Source organism: Carassius gibelio, chromosome A7 (assembly GCF_023724105.1).
Source record: "Carassius gibelio isolate Cgi1373 ecotype wild population from Czech Republic chromosome A7, carGib1.2-hapl.c, whole genome shotgun sequence".
Taxonomy (NCBI): Eukaryota; Metazoa; Chordata; class Actinopteri; order Cypriniformes; family Cyprinidae; genus Carassius; species Carassius gibelio.
Genome location: NC_068377.1, coordinates 27,507,164 through 27,527,627, shown reverse-complemented (window position 1 = coordinate 27,527,627; position 20,464 = coordinate 27,507,164). Strand labels below are relative to the sequence as shown.

General features: G+C 35.4%; 1 protein-coding gene and 1 long non-coding RNA gene across 3 annotated transcripts in view; both read left to right on the top strand.

Moving 5' to 3' along the window:
• LOC128017032 (tubby protein homolog) overlaps positions 1 to 20,464 on the top strand; it is an 80,729-nt gene that overhangs the window by 12,908 nt on the left and 47,357 nt on the right. The window lies entirely within an intron of this gene.
• Positions 3,536 to 5,816, top strand: LOC128017034 (uncharacterized). 2 transcript variants are annotated; one of them, XR_008184345.1, is made up of 3 exons: positions 3,536 to 3,844; positions 4,607 to 4,758; positions 5,602 to 5,816. It is a non-coding gene; the product is annotated as an uncharacterized LOC128017034 (long non-coding RNA). The 2 variants fall into 2 exon arrangements; XR_008184344.1 differs by having other exon boundaries at positions 5,599 to 5,816.

Sequence of the window (20,464 nt, the reverse complement as noted above, 5' to 3'; positions counted from 1 at the left end):
ATACTCTATTGGGTTGAGATCTCGTGACTGTGGGGGTCATTTTAGTACAGTAAACTCTTTGTCATGTTCAAGAAACTAATCTGAAATGATTCGAGCTTTGTGACATGGTGCATTAGGATGGGTACATGGATGTCATAAAGGGATGGACATGGTCAGAAACAATGCTCAGGTAGGCCGTGGCATTTAAACGATGCCCAATTGGCACTGAGGGGCCTAAAGTGTGCCAAGAAAACATCCCACCAACAGCCAGCCCAGTGGTAACAAGGCATGATGGATCCATGTTCTCATTCTGTTTACGCCAAATTCTGACTCTACCATCTGAATGTCTCAACAGAAATCGAGACTCATCAGATCAGGCAACATTTTTCCAGTCTGCAACTGTCCAATTTTGGTGAGCTCGTGCAAATTGTAGCCTCTTTTTCCTATTTGTAGTGGAGATGAGTGGTACCTGGTGGGGTCTTCTGCTGTTGTAGCCCATCCGCCTCTGTTGTGGCTTCACAAATGCTTTGCTGCATACCTCGGCTGTAACTAGTGGTTATTTCAGTCAAAGTTGCTCTTCTATCAGCTTGAATCAGTAGGCCCATTCTCCTCTGACCGCCAGCATCAACAAAGCATTTTCGCCCACAGGACTGCTGCATACTGGATGTTTTTCCCTTTTCACACCATTTTTTGTAAACCCTAGAAATGGTTGTGTGTGAAAATCCCAGTAAGTGAGCAGATTGTGAAACACTCAGACCGGCCCGACTGGCACCAACAACCATACCACTCTCAAAATTGATTAAATCACCTTTCTTTCCCATTCTGACATTCAGTTTGGAGTTCAGGAGATTGTCTTGACCAGGACCACAACCCTAAATGCACTGAAGCATCTGCCATGTGATTGGTTGATTAGATAATTGCATTAATGAGAAATTGAACAGGTGTTTCTAATAATACTTTAGGTGAGTGTATATATGTATATATGTGGCCCTGGACCACAAAACCAGTATGTCGCTGGGGTATATTTTTTAGTAATAGCCCCCAAAAAACTGTATGGGTCAAAATTATAGATTCTTCTTTTATGCCAAAAATCATTAGGAAATTAAGTAAATATCATGTTCCATGCAGAAATTTTGTACATTTCCTGCTCTTAATATATCAAAATATCGTAATATTTGATTAGTAATATGAAGTGCTAAGAATTCATTTGGACAAATTCAAAGGCAATTTTCTGAGTATTTAGATTTTTTCTGAACCCTCAGATTACAGATTTTCTAATAGTTGTATCTTGGGCAAATATTGTCTGAACCTAATAAACCATACATCAATGGAAAGCTTATTTATTTCGAGAAATTGACACTTAAGACTGGTTTTGTGGTCCAGCGTCACAAATATTGTTGTGTGTATGTGTAATATAGGGGTGCACATAAGTTTTTCAGTTCTCATGAGAGCACATAGAGATTTGGATTGGTGCTTACATTACACACAGAGTCAGAATTGGGCACAACACCAGCACATAGCCTAGGTTTATGCTTACAGTTTGAATTGGAAATGTTATTGTTATGATCCCGGCCTGTGTTCCCCTGTTTTGTGTGTTACACTCTTATTTTAAAATGTACTTCCCCAGTGTTTTCTGTGTTCCCTTTCTGTGTTCACTAGTTCTAGCCTGCTTGTTAGCCTTGTTATCCTGTGTATACTCCTGTGTTTGCCTTGTTCATTGTCAGTTGGTTCTTTGTAGATGCTCTTGTCCTGGGGGTATTCTAGAAAGCAGGTTATGTGATATGCATAAAATGGACATTGAACAGAAGAAGAAAGAAGCAGTATGGCCAGAAATTGTTTTATTATTTACTTATCATTTGAAAAAGTGTAATGGCTAACTTTGATCACACGAGGCACCTTCTGTGAATCATACTATGGCAGTGACAGTTACAGTTTACATTTTACAATAAAAAGAGCGCAAATTTCAGAATAATTTCTGGTCACTGCAAGTTAAGATTAGGTAAAAAAAAAAAAAAAAAGCATGATTAGGCATACGCAACAGTTAAAATGTAATTTTTTGTTGAAATCTAGAAACCATAGAAAGAAAACCTTCTTATTCATTAAAATATATTTTTTACCTTTATTCATTAAAAAGCGTTATATCATCATCATGTGCAGCAGTCACAAGTCCCATTTCAAGTCTATTTTTTGATACTCTGAATAGGGATATGGTCACATCATTACAATTACAAGTCTAATTTCAGTTAAAACCCAAAAACCAAAGAAATAAAATGATGATATTTAGTTCCCAACAAAATTATTGTTTAATGAAAAACATGAAGATTAGCAAACAAGTTGTCAATTCATTAAATGATAAGCTGTTTCCTCACAACAGCTGTTTCGCATCCGTTTCCAGATTAAATCGTCAGTTCGTTGCTCTGTTAAGAATGTCTTGCATGTTAACCATGAACAGTGTTGGAAAGAGTACTGAAAAAATATATACAAGTACCATTAAATTCCAAAAAATGTAGTGAGTAAAGTAAAATTACTTGTCTAAAAACTACTTGACTAGGAGTAAAAGAGTAGCTTATATAAAAGTACTCATGAGTTAATCATCGTTCATTAGTTAATTTAATGACTTGCTAAAAAACATCTCATTCCTATTTACAAACCTGTTTTAGGCTATAGAAAAAACTTATATTATATGATCTGCTTTGTAAAAAAAAAAAAAAAAAAAAAAAAACACAATTTAAGATATACTGTTATTGTACATCTAGCCTGTTATTTATAGGCTATGCTTTAATTCATTATGTTTAAAACAGTTTTATTTTTTTGTAATCAAATTCTATAATAAGATTCAGATCTATCATGACACATAAGGAAATATGTGACAGAGATTACAAAACCATACAAATAAAGTATTTCTTTATTATATAAATCAGAGGTATTCAATTAAAGTTCAAAGGCACTGCCTTTATATTCTCTTCCAAGCAGAGGTCCAGACAGAAAACAAACAAAAAAACATTTATTGCAGTTTTCCTCCTGAAATCTATAATGTCTTAATATTTTAGCCTACTTAAAAGCATTATTTAAAAACAATGTTGCTACAATAATCAAAACGTTCTCATCTTCAGCAAAAAAGACAAATATAGCAATTTCAAAGTTTAAGTTCCATCCTAGCCATCTAAAAAACAGATTTTACCAATTATAATTACGATTCTTTTAAAATGTTCTTAGTTTATTCTTAGTTATTATAATATTTTTTTGATTGCAGATTAATAATGCTAAATGTAGATTAGAAACGTCTTGTCACATCTGGTTTGAACAGTCAGAGTCATAGGTTATAGATAGATAAACAGATAGTATGAAAATAACTATCTTTGCATCATTGTTGTTTTCTGCTGTGTTTTGTTGTTTCTGTAGATGTTAAAATAATCGCGGCATCCGCAGCTCTAACTTGAAAGAGAGAGAAAGCGCACGCAGCTGAAAGGTCTTGAATAAAGCATGTTTGACTTTTGAAAAAAAACTAAATACTAGAGGATATAGTGCTGAAAGATATTAAGCATAAACGACCCCACTGTAAAAAATTACTGATGCAAAAAGTTGTACAAATGAGGAAATACATGTTGGCTCAACATAATGGTTGTGTCAAAAAAGAAAAATATGTTTGGTCAATGATTGCATGATTTCCATGAATGTACTACAAAATGTTCATCAAGAGAAAATAAATAATTGTGTTGAGAGAACTTTTAACGTTGCACAAAAAATATTATGTTGGCCGAGCAAGAGGGAACAGCGTCAATCGTCTGAGCATGCGCAAAGGAGTTCTACCAGGTGCAGGCAGCAGGCTGGAGTTTCCCCCACCACGAGTCACGACATTGCACTGGTGAGTACTTTGTGCTGCGAGTTAATGAGCAAATTTAGGTTAAAAATATATCGATTGTCTATCAACAAAGTTTGAAATAACTTTATTGTGAGTACCTACAGTGATTAGCAGTGCTGGAAAATAACATGTTTAACTCATAAAGCTTAGCATTCCTTTCCAACTGGCATGTGATTTAAAGTCGACCCTAACGGTTAGGCATGACATGTTCCCGTTTAATATTTTTAATGGTCAATATTTTCAAATTCCATTTACATTTTGGCTTATGATATGTATGATAATTGACTGTAACAGACAGCTAGTCTTGACAACTTGTGCTTTTGCTATACAGAGTGACTGATAATTTAGGCTAACGTTAGTTAACAGTTAGTTGGTATTCAAAGCACGTGTGCCTTCGTGTTAGCAGCTAGTACTTTGCACAAAGCTTCCTTTTGCAAGAACGAAATAACATTTCAGTCCGATAAAAATAAATAAATAAATAAAAATTTGTGCTAACACGAAAATAAATAGCTGCTAATGTTATCAGATTTGTAAGTTGTTTAACGTTATCAGTTTGCCAACATGTTTCCGTTTAATATTTTTAATGGTCAATATTTTCAAATTCCATTTGCATTTTGGCTTATGATATATTTGATAATTGACTGTAACAGACAGTTAGTATTGACAACTTATGCTTTTGCTATCACAGAGTGACTGATAATTTAGGCTAGGAAATAATTTGCTTTGCTTTTAATTGTTTGCTTCTGAATCTTTCATTACCCACAGGTTTGCATCTACCGTACTGACCTGAAGTTAGCCATTCTCTTCTGACATCTCTGGACAATCACACCCAGGGGTTGCTAAAGATGTACAGAGCCAAAGCAAGACAGGGAAGGTGAAACAACTTGGATGAACTTCTGGAACAACTGGATGCCCAGGTATGTTAATCATTTCTTTGTATAAAATATAACAGTGTTAAACAGTGTAACATAATTTTCTGATACCTGTGTAAGAGAAGAAACTGCCAACAGCTCACTGCTCCACAAAAACTCAACATTTTAATTTCAAGGTCTCTGGCAGTTGAGTTGATACTTTGTCTTGTGACATTTATCCAATGCGTATTATGTGAGCAATAGAATTACATCATATGATCAGAATTTGTCAAAAATGTTCCATGTATACTTGATGTTGATGATCTACAATACAAGTACAAATCCCACAAATACATAATATAATGTATGCCATAAATGGCGTTCAGAGATGATGGCTTATTTTTTTGCTTGTGGGATGCCACACGTATTGTTTACTTTATCTTATTTACATGGAGTGTACATGGAAACTCGGTGAGATTTTGATTATGGTGCTAATTTATTGTTTCAATTGGTATGGATAACAAAATGGGCAAAGCAGTCAACTTCCCTGTTTATGACCTTGAGATCAACATGTATGCATTAGAGAGAAATATTTTGGTGTAGTATTAAGCTGTTTTTCTCCTATCATATAGCTCCGTTTGACCAGCACCTACATACTGTGCAAAATTGACTAATTTCACCATTGGTTAATCTTGATCAGCCTCTTGAAAGTCACCTGACGCACTTTTGGTCAATATGACTGAACAAAAAACAGCCATCGTGCGCACAGCATGTTTGAGATCTATTTTAGGACTGTTAGAAAACCACTCTCAGTATCTAACCTAAGTAGACTCTGGGAATGTTATTCCAACAGTCTTAAAGGGATACCCCACTGACATTCTTCTAAATATCTTCCTTTCTGTTCAGCAGAAGAAAGAAATTCATAAAGGTTTGAAACAACATGAGGGTGAGTATATGATGACAGAACTTTCATTTTTCGGTGGAGTATCTCTTTAAGGGATCTGCGGACTTGCTGCACTTGTTAGCTGATTATCCCCTGCAGATCGTAATCTTAATGTATTTCAGGTAACTATTTCATGAAGTTGAAATGATGCCCAATGGTGAAAAGAGTAGGTGATCCTAAACTTTTGGTAGAGTATATGTGTAACCTCTTTGTTAATTAAGTGACTTAATAATGTAGTAGTGCAGTAGTGATTGCATAAGACATTATGCTTTCAGTCTGACACTAAAAATAATTTATTTTGTTTCACAGGATACTGAGGCACTGGGGCCACACACAAAGGCCATGAAAATGGGGATCCTGGAAGTGACTGACAGTTCTACCAACTCAGGACCATATCCCACAGTGGTCAATGTGGCTGTAGTACTGGAGGAGGAAGTTGTCATGGACAATCTGGGAGACTTCACAAATGGCCTCATGATGCTTGTTTTGGCACTCTTTGAATACTTGTGTAATATTTTACTTGAGCCTAACAGGCAAGTTCATATGTATTTAAATAAATACATAAAATCTTCTTTATCAAAGCACAGTGTGTAATTTATTTGAAATAATGAAAAATAGACTATTTTGACCAAGATTAAATATTTAATACAACATTTTATTTCAATTTGAGTCTGCTTGCTGGCCCAACAAGCTATGTTTAGTCAACAGAAAATATTTAATTGACACAACGTTCTATTTCAAGTTCCGTCTACATGCAGGGGTAGTCAGCACAACACAAAAAAGTTTGTTTCCGCAACTTAAATTGGGCCAACTAAAAATTTTAGGTGCAACGGGTCACTAGAAATTTTTATGTTGGAGAGGCATATTTTTTTTTACAGTGCCTGAACGCTTATTATATGACCTGCTCAGCTGCTCGGCTCGCGATATGAATGGATGAATATCGGTCTGCCTTTTATATCATTCCTATAAGTAGTTAAGGATAAAATACTCTAATTGCTTTTAAAGTTTTCACAAGTCCTTTTCATCGAGTCGAGTCAAGTCAGGAGTCATTTCAGTCTATAAAAATGTGACCATCTCTGCTCCTACTCTTTCTTTGTGCGCATTTCTACAACCACTTACTGTCCGACAATAATAAAGTTTGTAAGGAAAAGTAATGCATTAAAGGGGGGGGTGAAATGCTATTTCATGCATACTGAGTTTTTTACACTGTTAAAGAGTTGGATTCCCATGCTAAACATGGGCAAAAGTTTCAAAAATTAAGTTGTACGTTTGAAGGAGTATTTCTGTTCCAAAAATACTCCTTCCGGTTTGTCACAAGTTTCGGAAAGTTTTTTTCGAGTATGGCTCTGTGTGACGTTAGATGGAGCGGAATTTCCTTATATGGGTCCTAAGGCACTTCTGCCGGAAGAGCGCGCGCTCCCGTATAGTGCGGCTGAGCACAGACATTTTACTGATCAGAGCGATTCACTGATCAGAGCGATTCACTGATCAGAGCGAGAGCGTCGCGAAAAGTCACAAAAGAAGTGTGTTTTTGGTTGCCAGGGCAAGACAACCCTGCACAGATTACCAAAAAAAAAAAAAACAGCATTAAGGGACCAGTGGATGGAGTTTATTTTTATAGAGCATCAACGGAGTTGTGCAAGTGTTTTTGTTTGTTCCCTGCATTTCGAAGATGCTTGTTCACAAGGCCCAGTTTGACGCCGGATTTGCGTATCGTTTATTTCTTAAGGATGATGCAATCCCAAGGAAAAAGGGTCACGATCGTGTGTTGGAACCGCAGGCGGTGAGTAAAACTGCTTCAAATATCTCTGCCTCCTTGTTAGTGCATCCCCTCCCATGCCAGAGACCTGGGTTCGAGCCACGCTCGGAGCGAGTCGTTGCTGCTGCTGCTTTCGTTCAGTTTCAGCCTCTGGATCTGATTCTGGATCATAAATAAACGGCTGAATCTGACTTTAAGCCATGGTTTGTTTTGGATGATGGGTTTTCCCTCACGGTAATGTCACAGCTTCCACATGCTCTCAACGCAAAAGCCTATTCGCGCTCGTGATTCTTTAGCTCCGCCCACACGTCACGCCTCCAGCCGGTCGTGTTTTTCCGGGAAAAATCGGTACAGACTATCTTTCTCTTATGAATATAATAAAACTAAAGACTTTTTGGAGTTATGAAGGATGCAGTACTACTCTATAGGTACTCAAGATTAACAGGATATTGAGTGAAAACGAGCATTTCACCCCCCCTTTAAACAGGGACGTATTTCTGAGGAAACTTTTTCAAAAGAGAATGCACACTCTCTTTTTTTTATATATATATTACCCCCTTTTATTGTTGTTGTGTGTTTTATGACCCTTTTATATGTACAGCACTTTGGTCAATTACTGTTGTTTTTAAATGTGCTTTAGAAATAAATTTAACTTGAAACTTTGCGGGGCTGCTGTGGTCTGGCCTAAAATCTTCTCTATCAACAGCATCCACAACTGAATGGGAAAAAAAAGACCTTGAAAAATGTTTTTGTGTGAGTGAACTTGCTAAATAAAGGCAAATTCTATGAAATGGATTAAACAAAAAACATTTGTTTATTAACGAGCTGCAGATTTATTACAACACGCGCTGACAGAGATGCAGTATGATAATGCAATGGGTCATCAATAAGGTGCACACTGAATCTGGTCCTCCAATTTCAGTACATTAAGCCATGGTAAGCTGTTTATTTTTCTAATTTCCAAGTGTTTTAAAGAAAGCCTTATTGCAGAAAATAAGGCACAGAAAATATTACTTTTTAGCACACTTTGAATGGGACCATTTGTAAATTTATAAGGCTTATCATATTTTCTCATGATTAATCTTTGCAACGATTTCAAACAAAGTCGTCATAAAGACACAAAATGCTAAAGTCATATGGAGTTAAAATGTAAGCAATGAATCTGCACCCACCAGTTGACTATACTGTATGCATGGTTACTTCCTGGTTTTAGATGAGACAGCTCAGTCATTTCCGGTCAACTGTTTCTTTAAATAATCTATTTACAATTTGAAGAAAAGTTTTGTTTGTCTAAAAGACCAAATGTCCAAGTATGCAGTTTCAGGAATGACTAACACATAAAAAATTATGCAATGAATCTGCTAAATTGTGCCGTGAGTCATTGCTATGATTGACAGTGATAAAGCAACAGAAAGGAAACATCTGATGAGCCGATGTCAAAAACACAGCTGTGCATTCAGACTAAAGTGATTCAGACTAAATTCAGACTAACAAAACTAAGCTGCAACAAGACTGGCTGAATATATTTAGCAGCTTCTACAGCTAAAGAAAAAAACTTAAAAATGTAGTTTTTAAGATCTATTAAAAAATATTAATGCATTATCATTTAATTATTATACCAATATAATTAACTTCTTTAATTTGTAGTTAACTAGTTAAGTATTAAAATAATTTACCCTTCTTGGCTGTTGGTGTCTGGGCTTATTTAAAAAAAAAAAAAATGACACGAGACTTTGTGACTTCCTGCACTTGCTATAGTTTATACTTCAGTACAGTAAAAGTACTCAAATATATTACAATAGTGATTTCATTCTAAATCCAAAAGCAATTAAATTTTACTGCACAGCTGTTGATTTGAGAATAATAATGTGTAACATGAAAAATAATGTGATATAGTTAATAATATATACAATATAGTTATGTGGCGAGTGGGGCGGGGCCGAGAGACGTGGGAACGAGGAGTGAGGCCAGGAGTAGTGATTGGAGATGAGCTGCACCTGCGCCCCACCGCCAGTATCGAGTCCCACGTAGGAGATGGAAGGATATAAAACTGGAGCGACTTTAGTGAAGGACGAGAGAGGACCAGGCCTGGACAATATTTTATGGTTTGGCTTTTATTTGTGCGTGTCAGTCGCCGTGAGGGGCTGACGCGCTGTTTTGTTTATTTTGTGATTATTAAAATTATGTTTTGATTGTGCGCCGGTTCCCGCCTCCTTCTTCCCGATGAATACAAAGGTTGTATTGTTACAAGTTATTAACAATAACATTGATAAAGGTGTGTCCTTGTCACCGCGTGACTCTCCCGGACAATCGAAAATGTGCAAAAAGGCGGGAGCTGGTTGCTGAAACCACGCCCACCTAGCTTGATGGCAGTGTCAGCAGCGGCAATCCGCCTGTCACTCAAGTGGCCTAACCCTTATTTATGCAGAACTTTAAGACTTATATATATGATTTAAACGGATGGGTTATAAAAAAATTCACAAAAAGATGGTGGACTGACAGTGAGCAGAGGGGCTGCCAGACAATAGCAGAGGAGGAGATAGGAGAGGATGGGCATTTGTGAGCCTCTTGGCTTTCAGACCAGAACTTAGGAACAAAAGCCCTCTCCTCTTTATTCGCGATGCCATACTCTGTTCACCCTAGACTGACGTCACGGCCCCCGGCTCTGTGGTGATCCTCAGCTCTATCACTCTCTCTGGTGATGGCTCCTCGGCTGCGGCAGCCTCTGGCTCTCCACCGACGGTGGGCCAGGCCTGCAGATCCTTGCAGTGGGGAGATGGTGGGCTGGGCTCTGGGTCTGAAGTGGTAAGAGATGTTTCTGTGAGGGTCTCAAGAGTCTCTACTTGTATACCACAACATCAAATGATGCTTTACCAGACATTTACGAGCTGGCTTATCTTTATGCAGAAGTTCTAAAGAACACCCTATGCATATGGTTAATTAATCCACAAATATCTGCTCTCTGGTACAGTAGGTACGGTATGCACGGTATGTATGTTATTGTGAAATGTAATTATTATTTTAGGAATGCTTATTATATTTCTATTCATTAAGCTATATGTTAGTTGTAAATGCTCATTTAATGCTGAGAGAATTTGCTTGCTTTTAGAACAGGCACAGTAGTACTGAACACCACAGTTTGAAGCACTGACTCTTACAGAGATCCATACTGAGTTTAGAGAGTATGCTTTGATTATGACACTACACGCACTTTTAGAAGATTTTAGAGTAAATTTATAACAAAGAAACCCACCCTTGGAGAGAGCTGAGGGCAGTTTCCCATAGCTTACTGGTACATTCTGTGCTAAGTGCAGAGCAGGGAGCTTATAGACCGGCACACATCACCGTGAATCTAAATGAAGCAAATCCACAGGTGTGGAATGGTGTAAGGCTTCCTGCATGCATATGTGTGAAGGCATGGAGGAGCGGATGATTAATAGATGTAGATAGAGTAAAGCTATGGGCTGTAAGTTGGTCAGTAGGCTTGTTGAATAAATATATATACACTGAAACTGTAATATTTTCTGTCTGTCAAGATGTTATGGCATTAGGTATATAAATGAGCTTGTAGCTGTATGGAAGAGATTCAGATTACTTATTACTCTTTTGTCTTTTGAGACAAAATTGTATTAAAATATTATTTATGTTGCTTATTATTCAGAATGAGACGATAACAAGAATGTCAGAAATGTTTTCATAGTGCCACATTCTGCTAAGAACTCTAACACTAGTGCTCCATCTTGTGGCTGCGTACAGAAGCATAAATCAATAGGTCAATGTTTGGCTGGTTAGCATGGATGCTATATATATATATATTTTTTTTAATCAACATTTCCAATTTAAGTTTATATTGAATTTTTTTGTAGTAAACCTTTTTTTTCAGTGAGTGACTATTTGGAGGGTCCTAAGAAGCAGGGAAATGGTTTATTTCTTTAGCTAGTCTGCTGTCACGTCACAGCTCAGCATCGTCGCTTGGGACTTGTGATGAAATCAATAATTCAGCAATGTCCGCATGTCAGGATGTTCTTTTACTGTGGGCTATGAAAAAATGACAATTCAAATTATGTGCGAGAAAACAAACCTTTGAGATGAATACAAAATGCTAACTGCTAGCTTTCACTAGGTATTTTAAACCTTCTTGGCATAAACACATTGGTATGAATATGTGATTTATTAATACCTAGTTATGTGTAAGTTCATTGGTATATTATGATAAAGCTTTTACTTGTTATTAATAAATTATAATTACATTTAAGTTCTATGATGATAAAAAAAAAAAGAATAATGAGTATATATATTTAAGGGTCTTGGATTCGATTTGTCATAATTTAGCAAGGGTGAAAAATAATGATTTTATATTTTCCACTAGATGTCAGTGCAAATCCTTTCCTTGAACTCCACAGACTGTTGCTTGTTTAATCAAGGAATACCAACTGGATGTTTTTCAAAAATAGATTTATGTATTTATATCTATGATTGATTAGATCTTTTTTTTTTTTTATATGGAAATATAGTGTATAGATGGTAAATACACACACATTTATATCAGTATGTGCAGCTCTGTATTGTTCTTCTCTCTGTTCTAATGTTTCCTCTCTGCAGTGTAGCGATAAGGCATCTCCTTTCATAGCTCATCAGTGTATGTAAGTACGACTACAATAGCAGAGCTGATGGCTGCACATGATGTGCTCCATAGGCTGACACTGTGTTCCATTTTGTTCTGCCTTTTTTTTGGCAGTAATTAGTGGCTTGTTGCTATGGTTGTGGGCTACAGTGTTGTAGTGCTTGTGTTATATGAGGCAGCCAGACGTGGCAAAGACGTCATCTCATTAGTATCAGTCGGCAACAATGGAAAGGCAGACAAACTCACAGGCAAGCGTGCATAATCATTGCTAAGAAATGTCAAAAAGTAACCTGTAATTAGGCTGCTGTGTAATAGATGGGATTCTTTAGGTTCAAGCTCTGATTCAGTGATATGTAAGGAGAATTAGATGTGGTATTTGGTCCTGTAATTAAAGAATATGATGTGTCAGTGGGAACACCGAAATGGCATGTTTTGAAAAATATGAATTTAAACATTTGACTAAATTATCTCGCAAATGAAGTGTGACATGTCCTGTAATAAATGATTATTATGGTGGTTATTATAATGGTATTATACTAGTTGTCACAGTTTTGTTGTTATATAAACCTAAGACTAAATAATAATAATAATAATAATAATAATAAAACTAATAATAATAATAATTGTATTATCTAAAAAATATATATATATATATATATATATAAGATGTAAAATGTATTAAACTCAAAAAAACTTATAAGAAAATGATAAATGTTGCCTTAGTAACTAACTGAAATAAAATAAGTTTAAGATGTTATAAAAACTAAAACATAGTAAAACAAAAACAAATAAAATGTAAAAAAAACACATAACAAAATTACTAAAACCTAAACAAATATGTAAATTAAACACATAATATACATATATAATTTGAATTTTTAAGTTTTAGTAATTTTATGTGCTTTCGTAATTTTTTTATTACAATTTATTCCTAGCTTTCATTTATTTCCATTTCAGTTTTAGTATGTAATTAATATAAAACATTATTAAATACTATTATTGTATATTAATAGCATTAAAATAAGTTGCATATCAGTATTTGTAGTTTTTTTTTTTTTTAACTAACCTCCTTACAGTGAAGCTGGGCTGTAACAGAGTATACTGTCTATACCACAGGGTGCTAGAAATCTTTTTACATAAGCTCACTTAAGAAAAGACACATGGTAATATGCGCTTTTTAATGTTTGTGAATGTGAACTTTAAAATGCTGACATTAATTTTATCTAATGATAGTGCTGTCATTGGTGAAAATTAAAATCATATTTATTTATCTTTATCATGAACTGCACACTTAATAGTTCAGTAAAATTATCTGCTTTGCTTAATTTTTTATTAATTTTTTATATGATTATTTAATAGACTTTAGTTTTATTGTCATAAGCCACGTTTCCACCACAGGAACTTAATCCAGGAACTAGGGACTTTGGGCTGGTACTCTGTGTGTTTCACCACAGGAACCAGGAACTATATAAAATTCCGGATAAAAAAAATTGCCCCTCAGAAAGTCCCTGCTGGCGAGGTAGTACTTTTTCAAAGTTCAGGAACTTTCAGGGGCGGGACTTGGGTGCAAAACATCCTGATTGGGTGAGTTCACGCAGCATTGGTTGAGTTCAACCACCATTTATTTGGATCATTTTCAAAGTATTACTGTTATTGTGTCATGAAATGTAATTTCGAGAAGGCAAGAATGTAGTTCTTCAAAACTCTGCGGTTTATTTATATAGACAGTAGTCTACCTATTAAAAAATGTGTTTTGCCGATTTTGGAGATGATTAACTGCATGCGATCCGCGGGAGCTCAGAGCTCATGTATCTGCTAGGGGTGTTCACAGATAATCGAAAATTCGAATATTCCTTCTGCTGTAATTATTCGGTAAATAAAAATTATATTCGAATTTCGCTATATTTTTGCTTGCCATAAAAAAATTCAATAAATTTAAAAAATCCACAGTAAAACCTAATTCGGTAACTTTTTGTGATTTTTCTATGGCATATTTGAAAATGTCTGTAAGCAAAAAATAATTAATGAATGAATAAGAACTGCGGTCTTTTACAGTGCTTTAAAAATGCTGTGGAGAATCACAGAAAAAGAACAAATTTAAGAACATTGTTGCATCTCTCAAGCAACGAATAAACACAGCTAATGCAGGGAAAAGTCTTCTTCTCGTGTCTTTTCTAGACCCTCGGCACAAACATCTCAGGTTCCTCGACAAAAACATGAGAGAAGTAAGAAAAAAAAAACTTTCTGAACATTATCAGAGCATTTTCATTATCAGAGTGGCACGGATGCAGATCGGGATTACCCGGTCATGTTGACATGCCTGTGTTCCTTAACAAGAACATGTAAAACAACAGGGAAAAAAAGCAAAAAAGATTTGCAGACAGTTTAAAAGTTTCCAAGTTAAATGTAGGCTACGTTCTGTACAATAGCCTAATTGCTTCAGGCTGCTTTATTTATGTTTTTTCTCTGTTACCTTTTTTTTTTTTTTGCTTTTAATCTGTACTTTTTAAATTGCAGTATCCAAGGCGAGCTGACTAATGTTATCAAGTACGCTGCTGTTTGCAGAATTACTGGATTTGCAACCTTCAGAGGTTGCATTCGAACTGTCAGATGATATCACTAAGGTAGATTCAATTTCAAAGCATTTTGCAAGAGTTTTCTGACACTAAAGATAGTGTCAAAAGTGATGCATGGCATCCCTGGAAACACATTCCCTATATCTGTGTATCTCAAAACGTAGATTATTGTGATTCTGAACATGCTTTACTTTTTTTTTATATACTAGTATGACACTGAGTGAGTAACACTAAAGAAATGAACACAAAAAGAAAAATAAGTTTATTCAAAAATTTGAATTTACTCAGCCTAAGGCCTTCCAAGATTTAGCACTGCGTCACTTGCTCACCAATTGATCTTCTGCAGTGAATGGGTGTCATGAGAATAAGAGTATATATAGAATATAGAGTCCAAAGTGCTGATAAAAATTTGACAGGTAATCCACATGATCCGAGACCATCAACTAACATCTTTTGAAGCTAAAAACTGTTTGTAATAAAGAAATTAATCAAGGCTTTTTAACTTAAAACAGTTGGAAAAAGTCTTGTCTGAATCAGGAAAGAAATTTGCAAAGATCAAGCACTGTTTGCAAGCCAAACTTTGTCGGAGAACTTTAATGTGAGAGGACAAACAGGAGATGGATTATGCTTTTGGCCAGAAGCAATGGTTCAAATGTAAACACCTTAATGACAGGTTCTTACAAACATGCAGCTTTTCACTTCACAGGACATTAACTGATCAACTGGAGTCGTGTGGATTACTTATGGATTATTGTGATGATTATTGTATCAGCTGTCCTGAGGGTAAGTAAATGTTTAGCATATGTTCATTTTTGGGTGGACTACTCCTGTAAAGGGTACATCAGATGCCCATTTTCCACAAGTTGGTATGATTCTTTAGGGTCTTCATGAAATGTCTGTAACATTTGGTTAACAATTTTGGTTAAAATTCCTTGTGGTCATGTAAAACAACGCCATTTTTTCACCTTGTCAAAAACAGCTCTGTTCACAGGTGGTCTTATTCAAATAGCTAGTTATCTATGTAGAAACCGACTGCAAATTGAAACATCTCGCTGGATGGCAGTATCAGACTCAGACAGCGCATAACAAACATGCTGTGAGTTTTCTTTTCAGCTTTTATGAGCTGGCAGACACACCAGAAACCTAACCGCATTCAAAAAAGGGAACATTTTATCCAATGTCCCCTTTAAGGAAAAATCTTATATATACCCTTATGAAACAAAAATATATTGCAGTATATTAGAAAATATCATGTAATATATTAGGCATATATTCTTATATATATTTATTTTTTCCAATATTTGTATATATTTTTTCAACATTTGTATATTTTGCAATATATTATATAATATATGCATCATTAATATATTATTAAATGTATTCAAATATATAATATATTAGAAAATAAAAAGGGATAATAATATATTACAATATATGACAATATATTTTAAGAAATATATTGGTAAATATATTTTCCTTTCGTATGGGTAGTACAGATTTGGATTCACATTGTTTAGTCATCTGCAGCTACAGTTATTATTAAGACAGATGGGATCTCTCCATGTGTACTGCTCATGATGACATTTTCAACTCCACATCATTTTCAATGCATGTGCATATTTCACGCTGGTGCTGGAGTGAAACTGGGGAATTTGCTGTAGGGCTGCAGTGATGCTGTATGAGTGCAGAGAGTAGTGGTGCAATGAGAGACAAGAATAACCTTGTGCCTTCTGGTTCCGCACCTGTGCTTTACATGACTGCTGCAGCTGTTGTGTGTTACGCTGCTCCTTTGATGAAATGGAAATTAACTTTCATTTAAAATGCTGAGTGTTCTGGACACTGGTAGGAGAGAGGAAAGCCAAGTATTGTTACATTTTCGGTTAGCTTTTATTTAACTACTAGAAATAGGATGGTAGCTGTGACCTAAATAAACTGAATCAGACTACTACTGTCACCAGTATGAACATTTGGTCGTGTTTTCTTGCCCCGTGTGCTCTTTGTGACCTAGTTTCTGTCTCCTGTTGATTGTCTCATGTGGTTCAGGTGTGTTTTGTTAATGATCCCATACGTAAGTTTATGTCTGTTCATTTTGTGTTGGTCGGGTCTACTAATCGTCATGTTCATGTGTCACCCACCATTTCTTATGTGGATTATCCCTTGTGCTCAGATTAAGTAATGTAGATTGTATAGAACAGTAGTTCCCAAAGTGGGGGGAGTGGGGAGCGGGGGGTCGCGAGATGATTAACAGAAACTTTTTTTTTTTTTTTTTTTTTTTTTTTTTTTTATGTTAATGCGAGATGGTGAAAAAAAAGTCCGAAATACACATTTAGGTCTTTATTCTATTACACTTTGTCTGTTTGCGTCTGTAGATTTCGCATAAATTCAACAAAAGTTAGCGTTGTAAATCATCCTGCCGATCCGCGATCTCTGTCTGCTCTCTTTCATCACAGGCATGGCTGGAAAGCTCTCTCTTCACTGTACAATGCTGTCAGATCCAAATATGGTCATTTCCTTTTTATCAGCAACAAATCGCGAAAGTAAAAGGGCTGAATGCGCAATCTCATTGGCTGATGATAAATCTTTAAAGCCCGTTTTCTCAAAATGACCTTTCTCTCATACTCCAAGTACGAAATCTCCACTTTAGTAGCACCTATATACACCAAACTGTCCAGTCTTGTACCTAGTTATAATGAAGACATTTACAGAGGGATTTGTAAATATATTATTCCTAGCCTGATTTATATAACATTTTATTACAAAAAACATGGCGAAAATCATTTTTTAAGGCTATTGATCGTATATTCTGATTTACAGGATAACAAAAGTAGATATCCATAAATCCCTCTGTAATTTTCCCCATCTAATATGTGAGCACAATGAAAAAATAATTTTTAATCTGGATTTATCCAGATCACTTTCATAAGTATTTCCCTGAAGGAGACGCTCCCGACCAATATGACTGGACAAGGTCACCATTTAATGTAACCACGGCAAATCATCTGGTGTCAGATATGGAAGATGCGCTGATAGAACTTTCAACCGATCGAACCCTGAGGACTGCATTTGACGGCAAGACGCTGGATGAGTTCTGGGTTTCTGTCGCGCTGGAATATCCACAGTTGTCGAAAGCCGCGTTGGATGTCCTCATGCAATTTGGCTCAACGTATTTATGTGAAAAGACAGTCTCCGCGCTGACTTACATTAAGAATAAACACAGGTCACGGCTTAACGTGGAAGATGATCTGCGGGTGGCGATCTCCAAAATTAAACCTAGAGTGGACCTGCTTTGCTCCGCTCACAGCGCCCATCCATCAAATTAGGCGTTTTTTTTTTATTATTCACAATTTAGCACATATTACACAAACAATGCAATCACACACACACACACACAAAAAAAAAAAAAACAAACAAAAAAAAACATCAAAAAGAGTACTAAGGCCCATATAGATTGGAACTCTTGCAGTATTGAATGCTGTTTACTTGTAATCTTAAAAATGAAATTAAAATTATAAAAATATAAAATTATCTGCTCCACCCATTGACCAAATCTGGGTCCTGATTGGGAAATCCATACATGTATGTAAGGCGTTTTTTCTGAATACAAAGTAAGTTATTGTTGTATGCGTGTTATAGGCAGCTTGTTCGTATTCTGTCTGTAAGCATTTCACAGTTATGGATGTATTTGTTTTTGTCCATAATTTGTTAAAAAAAATAGCCTGGCTTAAAGATTGTGTTCTTTTTTGTTTTAGCTCTGTCAGTATGTAACCAAATCGCAAATCATGGGGGGGGGGGGTCGCGGGTCGTCAGCAATCTAATATTGGGGGTCGCGGTCTGAAAAGTTTGGGAACCCCTGGTATAGAACATATTTTTATTGGAAAATTTTGATGAGAAATGTTGTTCACATTGAATGAGAATAAGACTTCATATGAGAAAATCTGAGCACAGTTTGTGACATTCTTGTGAAAATCTAGAGCAGAAGTTTTCAGAGTTCAGGAGTTTCAGGGTGGTAGATCTAAGTCACATTGTCATCTTTAAGTATATTTACTCTAGAAAGTAAATATTTTACAGATAATATTTTATAAATTTTATAATATTAGATTTATTTAATAGTATAAGTGGGTCTCTGTACATAAATATACACTTCTGTTGAAAAGTTTGGGATCAATACAATTTATTTTGAATTTAATACTTTTATTCTGAAATTGATCAGAAGTGACAGTAAAGATATTTATAATGTTACAAAAGATAAAAAAAAAAACATGTATCTAGGTTTCTGCAAAAATATTAATCAGCGCAACCATTTTCAACATTGATAATATTAAGACTTTTTTTGAGCACCAAATCAGCATATTCAAATGATTTCTGAAAGCTCACTTGTTACTGAAAACTGGTGTGTTTAAAAGCTGCTTTTATATTTTAGAAAGAGTGTCACTTCCAGGAGATCATCATTTGGGGGTCTGCATCATCAAACATCTAAGAAACAAAAAAATTATGGCAAAGTCTCAATTTCCTCTCAATTTAATCTCATTTATTCTAGAAGGAAAAACATTTACATTTAAAATATTTTTTTGTACATTTTAGGGTTGTCAATCGATTAAAATATTTAATCACGATTAATCGCATGATTGTCATGAATTAACTTGTGATTAATCACAATTTAATTGCCAATTTTTATCTGTTCTAAATGTAACTGAAATTGATAATTTTCAAGTTTTTAATACTCTAATGAACAAGGGCATGGACAAATATGGATGTTTTATGCAAATGTATGTTTATTATTAGTGAAACCGTATTCAACATAGCACGAATTAAGATTCAGATTTTCCCAAAACAACATTTTTAAAACCATTTTTTATATATTGAATCAAATTGTTATACTAATTTAAACAATTATTATAAATTATTATATTAATTAAATAACTTAACTATATTTTACTGTCTTAATTGTTTAGCTTTTTATAATTCATTATCTTCTTATTGATCTACCAGTTCATATTTACAACTGCGTGTTTGCTGCATAAAAACATGGGTGAATGTTCCCAATTCTCTGAACAAAAACAACAGACAGGCTTATTGCAAATGCAAATTAATTCTTTGCTAGCAGATGGCGCTGTCGGAATGGCAGAAATATAGTGGTTTCTCCAACTGTAAACAAAAAAACGCAGCAGCTGACTTTGAAAGCTGCAGCGCTCATATTTATTGTATGAAATCATCGCCTTTCAAAGTTTAATCGTTGCATTAAGCCATATCGCATTCTTCTCTTTCCTTCCCAAATTTAGGACCTCTTGAAATCAGCTTTCTTGTAGCTTTCTTGTTTAAGACTTTTTTTTAGCCTTAAAGGAGGGGTGAAATGCTATTTCATGCATACTGAGTTTTTTACACTGTTAAAGAGTTGGATTCCCGTGCTAAACATGGACAAAGTTTAAAAAATTAAGTTGTACGTTTGAAGGAGTATTTTTGTTACAAAAATACCTCTTCCGGTTTGTCACATGTTTCGGAAAGTTTTTTTCGAGTATTGCTCTGTGTGACGTTAGATGGAGCGGAATTTCCTTATATGGATCCTAAGGGCGCATCTGCCGGAAGAGCGCGCGCTCCCGTATAGCAGAGCCATAGAGCAGAGCACTGAGAGCACAGACATTCACTGATCAGAGCGAGAGACCGAATTGTCACAAAAGAAGTGTGTTTTTGGTTGCCAGGGCAAGACAACCCTGCACAGATTACCAAAAAAAAAAAAACAGCATTAAGGGACCAGTGGATGGAGTTTATTTTTACAGAGCATCAACGGAGTTGTTCAAGTGTTTTTGTTTGTTCCCTGCATTTCGAAGATGCTTGTTTTACAAACAAGGCCCAGTTTGACGCCGGATTTGCAC